Raw genomic sequence first — 11,529 nt, forward strand, 5'->3', positions numbered from 1 at the left:
TTATTTGGAATGATCATGGCCACAGCTTTTATTAGTACATAACAATGCATAACATCAATACAATTGTAAGCATGAAATAGTTCATCCATAACATCCCTTTTATAACATTACAACAATTCCATTAGATAATAACAATAAGTAACCCAAACTTGTCTGCCTGAGCCCATTGTCAGTCTACCCCTTCCAAAGCAAGCCAGGATATCCTCCAGCCGCCCAATCCCTAGCTAAGAGGATCCCTGCCGCCTCTCCCGGGGCTTCCTATTGCCCCCCTTTAGTACTCCATCTGTTAACCGTGGTCACCCACCTTAAGGGGTTAAACCACCCATTTGACCTGATCAGTCATCCCATAACAGATCACCTCCCCGGCAGACTGACAAAAAGACCCGCCACTGTATGCCGAGCTGGACACCTTCAGCTCCGCATACACCGCCATGCCCTCCAAGCCAATGTAATGGCCTCCTGCAAGTAGGGATGTAGCGAACGTCGGAAAAAAAGTTCGCGAACATATTCGCGAACTTGCGTCAAAAATGCGAACGGTTCGCGAACGTCGTGAACCCCATAGACTTCAATGGGAAGGCGAATTTTAAAAGCTAGAAAAGACATTTCTGGCCAGAAAAATGATTTTAAAGTTGTTTAAAGGGTGCAACGACCTGGACAGTGCCATGCCAGAGGGGGATCAAGGGCAAAAATGTTTCTAAAAAATCCATTGTTGACACAGCGCTGCGTTTTGTGCTGTAAAGGGCAGAAATCACACTACATTTCTAAACCTGTGTAATAAAATGCTTTAAAACGTCCGGCGTCTACATGCCAATCAAGTCGTGTAAAGGTTACAGCCTGTTCACACGCAAAGACGAAACGCGGTGCTTACTGCAACGCAAAAAGACGCAAAGAGCTTTAATGAATGATACCGTTAAGTGAGCAAATAATAGTTTTTAATTACTAGTTGCTTGTCACCTCCAGGATGTTCGTCCTGTTGGTGGCAATATTTCTGTAGTGGTGTGTTTAGCAGTCACCGTGCTTGTGCGCACGTGCACTGTCAGGCAGAGGTAATTCAATGTACAGTGAAGTGAACCAAAAAACACTGATTCTGCAGTGTGGGCCCAGTTTTGGTCTACTTTATTGATCACCTGCGGTGACCATAAAAGATGCGATTTTGCCACTGTTGCAGAACCCTGAAAAATTAGGCATGTGTACTTTCCTGAAAAATTATGTTTTTTTTGTCGCAGCCACTGAACCAGAAGTCCAGAAACAATATGCCATATAAATGCTGAAAATATTAATTTTTTTTTGTCGCAGCCACTGCAGCACAGAGGCCAGAAAAAATATGCCATATAAATGCAAACAATATTATTTTTTTTTTGTTGCAGCCACTGCAGCACAGAGGCCAGAAAAAATATGCCATATAAATGCAAACAATATTAATTTTTTTTGGTCGCAGCCACTGCAGCACAGAGGCCAGGAAAAATATGCCATATAAATGCTAACAATATAAATTTTTTTTGTCGCAGACACTGAAGCACAGAGGCCAGAAAAAATATGCCATATAAATGCTGAAAATATTCAATTTTTTTGGTCGCAGCCACTGAAGCACAGAGGCCATAAAAAATATGCCATATAAATGCTGAAAATATTCTGTTTTTTTTGTCGCAGCCACTGAAGCACAGAGGCCAGAAAAAATATGCCATATAAATGCAGAAAATATTCTGTTTTTTTTGGTCGCAGCCACTGAAGCACAGAGGCCAGAAAAAATATGCCATATAAATGCTGAAAATATTCATTTTTTTGTCACAGCCACTGAAGCACAGAGGCCATAAAAAATATGCCATATAAATGCTGAAAATATTCTGTTTTTTTTGGTCGCAGCCACTGAAGCACAGAGGCCAGAAAAAATATGCCATATAAATGCTGAAAATATTCATTTTTTTGTCACAGCCACTGAAGCACAGAGGCCAGAAAAAATATGCCATATAAATGCTGAAAATATTCATTTTTTTGTCACAGCCACTGAAGCACAGAGGCCAGAAAAAATATGCCATATAAATGCAGAAAATATTCTGTTTTTTTTGGTCGCAGCCACTGAAGCACAGAGGCCATAAAAAATATGCCATATAAATGCTGAAAATATTCATTTTTTTGTCACAGCCACTGAAGCACAGAGGCCATAAAAAATATGCCATATAAATGCTGAAAATATTCAATTTTTTTGTCACAGCCACTGAAGCACAGAGGCCAGAAAAACTCAGGATTTACCTGGATTCAAATTAAACCAGTAGGGTTTGCACCCTAGTTTGTAACGGTGGTGGAGGGAGGAGGACGCTAAAGGACAGCTGTATGTGGAGTCATGAGGCGTGCAGAGAAGGACAGCTGCATGGGGAGTCAGAATCAGAAACTCAGCACAAGTCTTCCGGCGTGCAGTAACCCTCCGAGATCCACCCCTCATTCATTTTAATAAAGGTCAGGTAATCCACACTTTTGTGACCTAGGCGAGTTCTCTTCTCAGTTACAATCCCTCCTGCTGCACTGAAGGTCCTTTCTGAGAGGACACTTGAGGCGGGGCAAGACAAGAGGTTCATGGCAAATTGTGACAGCTCTGGCCACAGATCAAGCCTGCGCACCCAGTAGTCCAGGGGTTCATCGCTCCTCAGAGTGTCGATATCTGCAGTTAATGCCAGGTAGTCCGCTACCTGCCGGTCGAGGCGTTCTTTGAGGGTGGATCCCGAACGGTTCTGCCGCTGCCTTGGACTGAAAAACATTTGCATGTCTGACGTTACAGAGTGGCCAAAGTGCTTTGTCCTTGCAGGTGCGCTCGTGGCAGGATTACTGGCACCTCTGCCCCTGGAATGTTGATGAGTTCCTGAAGTGACATCACCCTTAAAAGCATTGTACAACATGTTTTGCAGGCTGGTTTCTAAATGCAGCATCCTTTCAGACTTGTGGTATGTTGGTAACATTTCTGCCACTTTATGCTTGTACCGAGGGTCTAGTAGAGTCGCGACCCAGTTACAGGTCCTTCTCCTTAAGCCTCTTGATACGGGGGTCCTTCAACAGGCATGACAGCATGAAAGACCCCATTCTCACAAGGTTGGATGCAGAGGTATCCATCTCCGCTTCCTCGTTATCAAGGACTGCATCATCCACGGTCTCCTCCCCCCAGCCACGTACAAGACCAGGGGTCCCCAAAAGGTCACCACTAGCCCCCTGGGAAGCCTGCTCCTGTTGGTCCTCCTCCTCCACAAAGCCACCTTCCTCCTCTGACTCCACTTCTGACACCTCTCCCTGCGTTGCAGCAGGTGCCTGGGTTCGTTCTGGTGATTCTGACCAGAAATCGTGCGCTTCCTGCTCCTCGTCACGCTGGTCTACAGCCTCATCTGTCACTCATCGCACGGCACGCTCCAGGAAGAAAGCGAAGGGTATTAGGTCGCTGATGGTGCCTTCGGTGCGACTGACCATATTTGTAACCTCTTCAAAAGGGCGCATGAGCCTGCAGGCATCGCGCATAAGCACCCAGTAACGGGGTAAAAAAATCCCCAGCTCTGCAGATCCAGTCCTACCACCCAGTTCAAACAGGTATTCGTTGACGGCTCTTTGTTGTTGCAGCAGACGTTCCAACATGAGGAGCGTTGAATTCCAGCGAGTCTGGCTGTCGCAAATCAAACGCCTGACTGGCATTTTGTACCGCTGCTGAATGTCAGCAAGGCGTGCCATGGCTGTGTAGGACCGTCTGAAATGGGCCGACACCTTCCTGGACTGCCTGAGAACGTCCTGGAATCCTGGGTACTTTGAGACAAAACGTTGTACTATTAAATTCAGAACATGTGCCATGCAGGGCACATGTGTTAAATTGCCCAGTCTCAGTGCTGCCAACAGATTGCTTCCATTGTCACACACCACTTTTCCGATCTTCAGTTGGTGTGGGGTCAGCCACCGATCGGCCTGTGACTGCAGAGATGACAGGAGTACAGATCCGGTATGGTTTTTGCTTTCCAGGCACGTCATCCCCAAGACAGCATGACAACGGCGTACCTGGCACGTCGAATAGCCTAGGGGGAGCTGGGGGTGCACAGGTGTGGAGGAGGAGGACCCAGCAGCAGAGGACGAAGAAGAGGAAGAAGACGAGGTAGAGAGCGAAGGAGGAGTAGAGGTGGTGGCAGAACCGCGTGCAATCCGTGGCGGTGACACCAACTCCACTGTCGTTGTTGAGCTACACATTCCCTGCTTCCCAGCCATTACCAAGTTCACCCAGTGGGCAGTGTAGGTGACATACCTGCCCTGACCATGCTTGGAGGACCATGCGTCAGTAGTCATATGGACCTTTGGCCCAACACTAAGTGACAGAGATGCGGTGACTTGGCTCTGCACATGGTGGTACAGGTGTGGTATTCCCTTTTTTGAAAAAAAATTGCGGCTGGGTACCTTCCACTGCGGTGTCCCAATTGCTACAAATTTGCGGAAGGCCTCAGAGTCCACCAGCTGGTATGGTAAAAGCTGGCGGGCTAAGAGTGCGGACAAGCCAGCTGTCAGACGCCGGGCAAGGGGGTGACTAGCAGACATTGGCTTCTTACGCTCAAACATGGCCCTCACAGAAACTTGGCTGGGGGCAGATGACTGGGAATGGGAACTGGTGGTCAAGGTGGAAGGCGGAGTGGAGGGTGGTTCAGACGGGTGAAGGACAGCAGAGGTAGAGCAGTAAGATGCTGGACCAGAAGGAGGGTGGCTTTTAGTTTGCCTGTTGCCTTTGAGGTGTTGCTCCCAAAGTGCTTTGTGCTTGCCGTTCATGTGCCTTCGCATAGAAGTTGTACCTATGTGGCTGTTGGGCTTCCCAAGACTCAGTTTCTGACTGCACTCATTGCAAATGACAACGCTTTTGTCAGAGGCACACACATTAAAAAAATCCCACACTGCTGACCTTTTTGAGGCTGGCAATCTGGCGGTAACAGTAGAAGTCGGCGGCGTTGGCGGCAATGGCGGGTGCGTTGGCCGGCTGACCACAGGTGCCGATACATGTTGTTGCCCTACTGTTCCCTGCGAGCTGTCCTCCCTGCTTCTTCTAAGTCTTATTCTCCTCCTGCCTCTCTGACTCTCCGTCTCTCCATCTGAACTATCCTCCTCTTCCTCTCTTCTACTGGGCACCCATAAAACATCAATCTCCTCATCCTCATTCTCCTCAGATGCATCAATTTCTTCTAACAGCACACAGAAGGAAGCAGCAGCGGGGACCTCCTCGTCATCACTCATTATGTCCATCTCTGTTGTGTTCTCTGCCAGAATTAAATCTGGTGTAACGTCCTCATCTCCTTCATCTTCTTCTGCCAATAATGGTTGCGCATCACTCAGTTCAAGAAACTCATGTGAAAATAACTCCTCTGACTCCAGTGAAGAAGGGGCGCCGGTGGTGGAGGAAGTGTTACGTGGGGTGCCCATAGCAGTGGAGGATGAGGATGTTGTGGTAAAGTTAGAAACGGTAGAGGATGGGGTGTGCTGTGTAAGCCAGTCAACTACCTCTTCAGCATTTTGGGAGTTCAGGGTCATTGCCTTTTTAAAACTGGGCAATTTCCTAGGGCCACAGGATAGCATAGCAGCACGGCCCCTTGTGCCTCTGCGTGGCGGCCTGCCTTTGCCTGGCATTATTTTTAAAACAACAACAACAACAACTCAGGTGGTGTTTCTAGAGACGGTATTATTATTGATATTTAGACAGAATGTGAACAAGCTCACACAGCTAGATGGGAGTTGTTTGAAAATGAAGAAGAAGAACACACTGGGCAAACAAGGCCTACAAGGTCAACGTATACACTACTACAGCAGTGGATACGGAATATATTATTGCTGCCTGAAAAACGTCACTCGGGTGGTGTTTCTAGAGACGGTATTATTATTGATATTTAGACAGAATGTGAACAAGCTCACACAGCTAGATGGTTGTTGTTTGAAAATGAAGAAGAAGAACACACTGGGCAAACAAGGCCTACAAGGTCAACGTATACACTACTACAGCAGTGGATACGGAATATATTATTGCTGCCTGAAAAACGTCACTTGGGTGGTGTTGCTAGAGACGGTATTATTATTGATATTTAGACAGAATGTGAACAAGCTCACACAGCTAGATGGTTGTTGTTTGAATATGAAGAACACACTGAGCAAATAATGCCTACAAGGTTAACGTATACACTACTACAGCAGTGGATACGATATATATGATTGCTGCCTGAAAAACGTCACTCGGGTGGTGTTTCTAGAGACGGTATTATTATTGATATTTAGACAGAATGTGAACAAGCTCACACAGCTAGATGGTTGTTGTTTGAAAATGAAGAACACACTGAGCAAATAATGCCTACAAGGTTAACGTATACACTACTACAGCAGTGGATACGGAATATATTATTGCTGCCTGAAAAACGTCACTCGGGTGGTGTTTCTAGAGACGGTATTATTATTGATATTTAGACAGAATGTGAACAAGCTCACACAGCTAGATGGTTGTTGTTTGAAAATGAAGAACACACTGAGCAAATAATGCCTACAAGGTTAACGTATACACTACTACAGCAGTGGATACGATATATATGATTGCTGCCTGAAAAACGTCACTCGGGTGGTGTTTCTAGAGACGGTATTATTATTGATATTTAGACAGAATGTGAACAAGCTCACACAGCTAGATGGTTGTTGTTTGAAAATGAAGAAAACACTGAGCAAATAATGCCTACAAGGTTAACGTATACACTACTACAGCAGTGGATACGGAATATATTATTGCTGCCTGAAAAACGTCACTCGGGTGGTGTTTCTAGAGACGGTATTATTATTGATATTTAGACAGAATGTGAACAAGCTCACACAGCTAGATGGTTGTTGTTTGAAAATGAAGAACACACTGAGCAAATAATGCCTACAAGGTTAACGTATACACTACTACAGCAGTGGATACGATATATATGATTGCTGCCTGAAAAACGTCACTCGGGTGGTGTTTCTAGAGACGGTATTATTATTGATATTTAGACAGAATGTGAACAAGCTCACACAGCTAGATGGTTGTTGTTTGAAAATGAAGAACACACTGAGCAAATAATGCCTACAAGGTTAACGTATACACTACTACAGCAGTGGATACGATATATATGATTGCTGCCTGAAAAACGTCACTCGGGTGGTGTTTCTAGAGACGGTATTATTATTGATATTTAGACAGAATGTGAACAAGCTCACACAGCTAGATGGTTGTTGTTTGAAAATGAAGAACACACTGAGCAAATAATGCCTACAAGGTTAACGTATACACTACTACAGCAGTGGATACGGAATATATTATTGCTGCCTGAAAAACGTCACTCGGGTGGTGTTTCTAGAGACGGTATTATTATTGATATTTAGACAGAATGTGAACAAGCTCACACAGCTAGATGGTTGTTGTTTGAAAATGAAGAACACACTGAGCAAATAATGCCTACAAGGTTAACGTATACACTACTACAGCAGTGGATACGATATATATGATTGCTGCCTGAAAAACGTCACTCGGGTGGTGTTTCTAGAGACGGTATTATTATTGATATTTAGACAGAATGTGAACAAGCTCACACAGCTAGATGGTTGTTGTTTGAAAATGAAGAACACACTGAGCAAATAATGCCTACAAGGTTAACGTATACACTACTACAGCAGTGGATACGGAATATATTATTGCTGCCTGAAAAACGTCACTCGGGTGGTGTTTCTAGAGACGGTATTATTATTGATATTTAGACAGAATGTGAACAAGCTCACACAGCTAGATGGTTGTTGTTTGAAAATGAAGAACACACTGAGCAAATAATGCCTACAAGGTTAACGTATACACTACTACAGCAGTGGATACGGAATATATTATTGCTGCCTGAAAAACGTCACTCGGGTGGTGTTTCTAGAGACGGTATTATTATTGATATTTAGACAGAATGTGAACAAGCTCACACAGCTAGATGGTTGTTGTTTGAAAATGAAGAACACACTGAGCAAATAATGCCTACAAGGTTAACGTATACACTACTACAGCAGTGGATACGATATATATGATTGCTGCCTGAAAAACGTCACTCGGGTGGTGTTTCTAGAGACGGTATTATTATTGATATTTAGACAGAATGTGAACAAGCTCACACAGCTAGATGGTTGTTGTTTGAAAATGAAGAACACACTGAGCAAATAATGCCTACAAGGTTAACGTATACACTACTACAGCAGTGGATACGGAATATATTATTGCTGCCTGAAAAACGTCACTCGGGTGGTGTTTCTAGAGACGGTATTATTATTGATATTTAGACAGAATGTGAACAAGCTCACACAGCTAGATGGTTGTTGTTTGAAAATGAAGAACACACTGAGCAAATAATGCCTACAAGGTTAACGTATACACTACTACAGCAGTGGATACGATATATATGATTGCTGCCTGAAAAACGTCACTCGGGTGGTGTTTCTAGAGACGGTATTATTATTGATATTTAGACAGAATGTGAACAAGCTCACACAGCTAGATGGTTGTTGTTTGAAAATGAAGAACACACTGAGCAAATAATGCCTACAAGGTTAACGTATACACTACTACAGCAGTGGATACGGAATATATTATTGCTGCCTGAAAAACGTCACTCGGGTGGTGTTTCTAGAGACGGTATTATTATTGATATTTAGACAGAATGTGAACAAGCTCACACAGCTAGATGGTTGTTGTTTGAAAATGAAGAACACACTGAGCAAATAATGCCTACAAGGTTAACGTATACACTACTACAGCAGTGGATACGGAATATATTATTGCTGCCTGAAAAACGTCACTCGGGTGGTGTTTCTAGAGACGGTATTATTATTGATATTTAGACAGAATGTGAACAAGCTCACACAGCTAGATGGTTGTTGTTTGAAAATGAAGAACACACTGAGCAAATAATGCCTGCAAGTGCACTACTATTGGTGCACTACTATGAAGAACAGCAACAGCACTGTACACGTTAAAGAACAGTAAGATAAGTAAAAGAAAAAAAAAATATATGTATATTAAAAAAAATATTTTTCTCGGGTTGGTGCTGCTGAACTACTAGGAGCAGCACAGTAGCACACCAGTCCCACTCCCCAACACTGCTAGACTAATAGCACTGGGCTTATAGTAGCAACTAGCAAAGTAAAAAAAACAAAAAAGAAAATAAAAGCAGTCCTTACAAGGACTATTGGGTTATTACAGCAGTCAGCAGATGAGATCAGAAGAGATCAGTGCCCACAGCAGGCAGCTACATACAGAGCACTGCAGTAGAAGGTAGATTACTAGCCAGCAAAGCTACCCTAAAATGTCCCTCAAATCCCTGCAGACTTCTATCCCTCCAATACAGAGCAGTATCAAGTAGATTACTAGCCAGCAAACTTACTATCAACTGTCCCTCAAACAAATCAGTGAAATCAGTAACAGCTCTCTCCCTACACTAGCTCTTGCAAGCACACACAGGCAGAATGAAAAAACGCTGCAGGGCTTCAGTTTATATATGGAAGGAGAGTGGTCCAGGGGGTGTGGGGGTGGTCCAGGAGGGAGAGCTTCCTGATTGGCTGCCATGTATCTGCTGGTCTGGGGTGAGAGGTCAAAAAAAAGCACCAGGTAAGGCGAACCCAAAATGGCGAACGTCGCGCGACGTTCGCGAACATTCGGCGAGCGCGAACAGCCGATGTTCGCGCGAACAAGTTCGCCGGCGAACAGTCCGCGACATCCCTACCTGCAAGCTGAAATTAAATAGGTCCAGGCCTAACTCGTTTAAATGCACCCCATCTGGTAGAAAATAATCCCTGTCTTTCTCTAGTTCCATGTGCCTCACAATTATCCCTCCATTGCCCTGCACAAATTTTGAAACTGCCCGGTTGATCTTAATCCTAGCCCTGTTTACGGCTTGGTGCGAATGGGCCCCTCTCCAATGAGCTCTAGGGATGATCTCCGACCATATTAGAACGACCCCAGGAAAAAGTGACCACAATCTGAGACAATCCCTCCTAATGTCTTTTATTAAAAACTTCATGGGACATTGCCCTACATCATTGCCCCCCGCGTGTAAAACAATAATGTTAGGAGGGCCGAATTCTTTCGCTTTTTGCACAACCAGGGGTACAATTTCCACCCATTTAAGCCCCCTCCTGCTGACCCACCGCAATTGCACCTGCGTGTGTTGAAAGCCCAACTGGCCATCCGACCGTTGAAACATAGCCCGTTGCTCTGCCCAATGTATGTATGAATGTCCCAGAAGCCACGCCTTGCAGGGCCGGTTACCTGAAAAAGATACAAATCACTAACACTGTATTAATCCCCACTAGCCCCCACGGCTCTTTATTTATTTCCTTTTTTTTTTTTTTTTTTTTTTTTATTGTTCAACTCTACTTGGTCTAATATAAGAACGGAACCTGTTAGACTCCCATCTACCAATCCTTTTAATGACTGTTTCGTCCAAACCCCATCTGGCTGCTTCAGTGGCGGCCCCTATTCTAAACGAATGACTCCCATACTCGGCCGACGCCAGTTTTAACCCTTCCAGTGACCTCCTCAGCACCGCCACAAACTGAAATTTTGATAAGGCCGAACCATCCTGGTGAATAAGAAAACTGCCCACTTGTTCTTTTCTGACCCTGCAGTATTCATCAAAACATTTTATTGGGCAGATGTCGAATCCCTCTACCCCATGTAGCTCCACTAAAAAACCTTTTCCACCTTTGTCAGTTTTTGCCTCCCGAATCCTAATCGACAAACTCTGCTCTTCCCTCTTTATGTCCTCTCGCAAAACCCCCCCTGCTCCTGCCCTGTTGGGACTCACCAACTCAGATATTCTAAATGCCCCAAAGAAAGCCCAGGAAAAGGCCAATTTGAATAACAACTGTTCAAATGGTGAATGTGTAATGCAACCCAGTTGACTAAATATTCCCTCCAAAATGTTAAAAGTGATGGGCCTCCTAATGTCTGCTGACCTCCTTCCCTTCTTGAATCCCTTAAACGCTTGCTTGATAGCAAAATCTTTTGTGACATCCGTCCAGCCCCGAAATTTGAACAAAAAGGCCAAAGCCGATAATTTCCTTTCGATCACGCTGACGGACACATTACTGTCAAAATCCTTTGACAGTTGCCACGCCAGGAGCCCCAGCCTGTCATCATTGTTGTCCGACACCCCCATTTCTTGCTCTAAACGAGCCCAGTCACACCATACTTTATTGTAACTGCTCCAGGTGCTTGGGGCTAAGGACCTTCGTACCCAATCCATCATACCTGATGCACCAGCTCCCAAATCCGGTCTGGGCATCGCTCTCCCTCCTGTTCCGCCTCGGGCGCCAGTCCCCGGAATCTGATCCACTGTGAGCGAGACAAAGCATCAGCAATTTCATTAACTTCACCTGGTATGTGCTTCGCCCTAAAATATATATTGCGTTGTAAGCAACGCAGCACCATGTGTCGCAGTAGAGCTAGCACTGGGCGAGAGGAGGAAGTCAAATTATTGACCGCTGCCACAGCTGCCGTAT

At 44.8% G+C, this 11,529-nt stretch overlaps 1 long non-coding RNA gene across 1 annotated transcript; it reads right to left on the reverse strand.

The window, feature by feature from the left end:
- LOC121399999 lies at window positions 1-10,420 on the reverse strand. Its single transcript, XR_005965458.1, has 2 exons — window positions 9,750-10,420; window positions 1-459 (listed from the first exon to the last, which is right to left on the reverse strand). It is a non-coding gene; the product is annotated as an uncharacterized LOC121399999 (long non-coding RNA).
- Window positions 10,421-11,529: the final 1,109 nt, after the last annotated feature.

Source organism: Xenopus laevis, chromosome 2L, assembly GCF_017654675.1.
Source record: "Xenopus laevis strain J_2021 chromosome 2L, Xenopus_laevis_v10.1, whole genome shotgun sequence".
NCBI lineage: Eukaryota > Metazoa > Chordata > Amphibia > Anura > Pipidae > Xenopus > Xenopus laevis.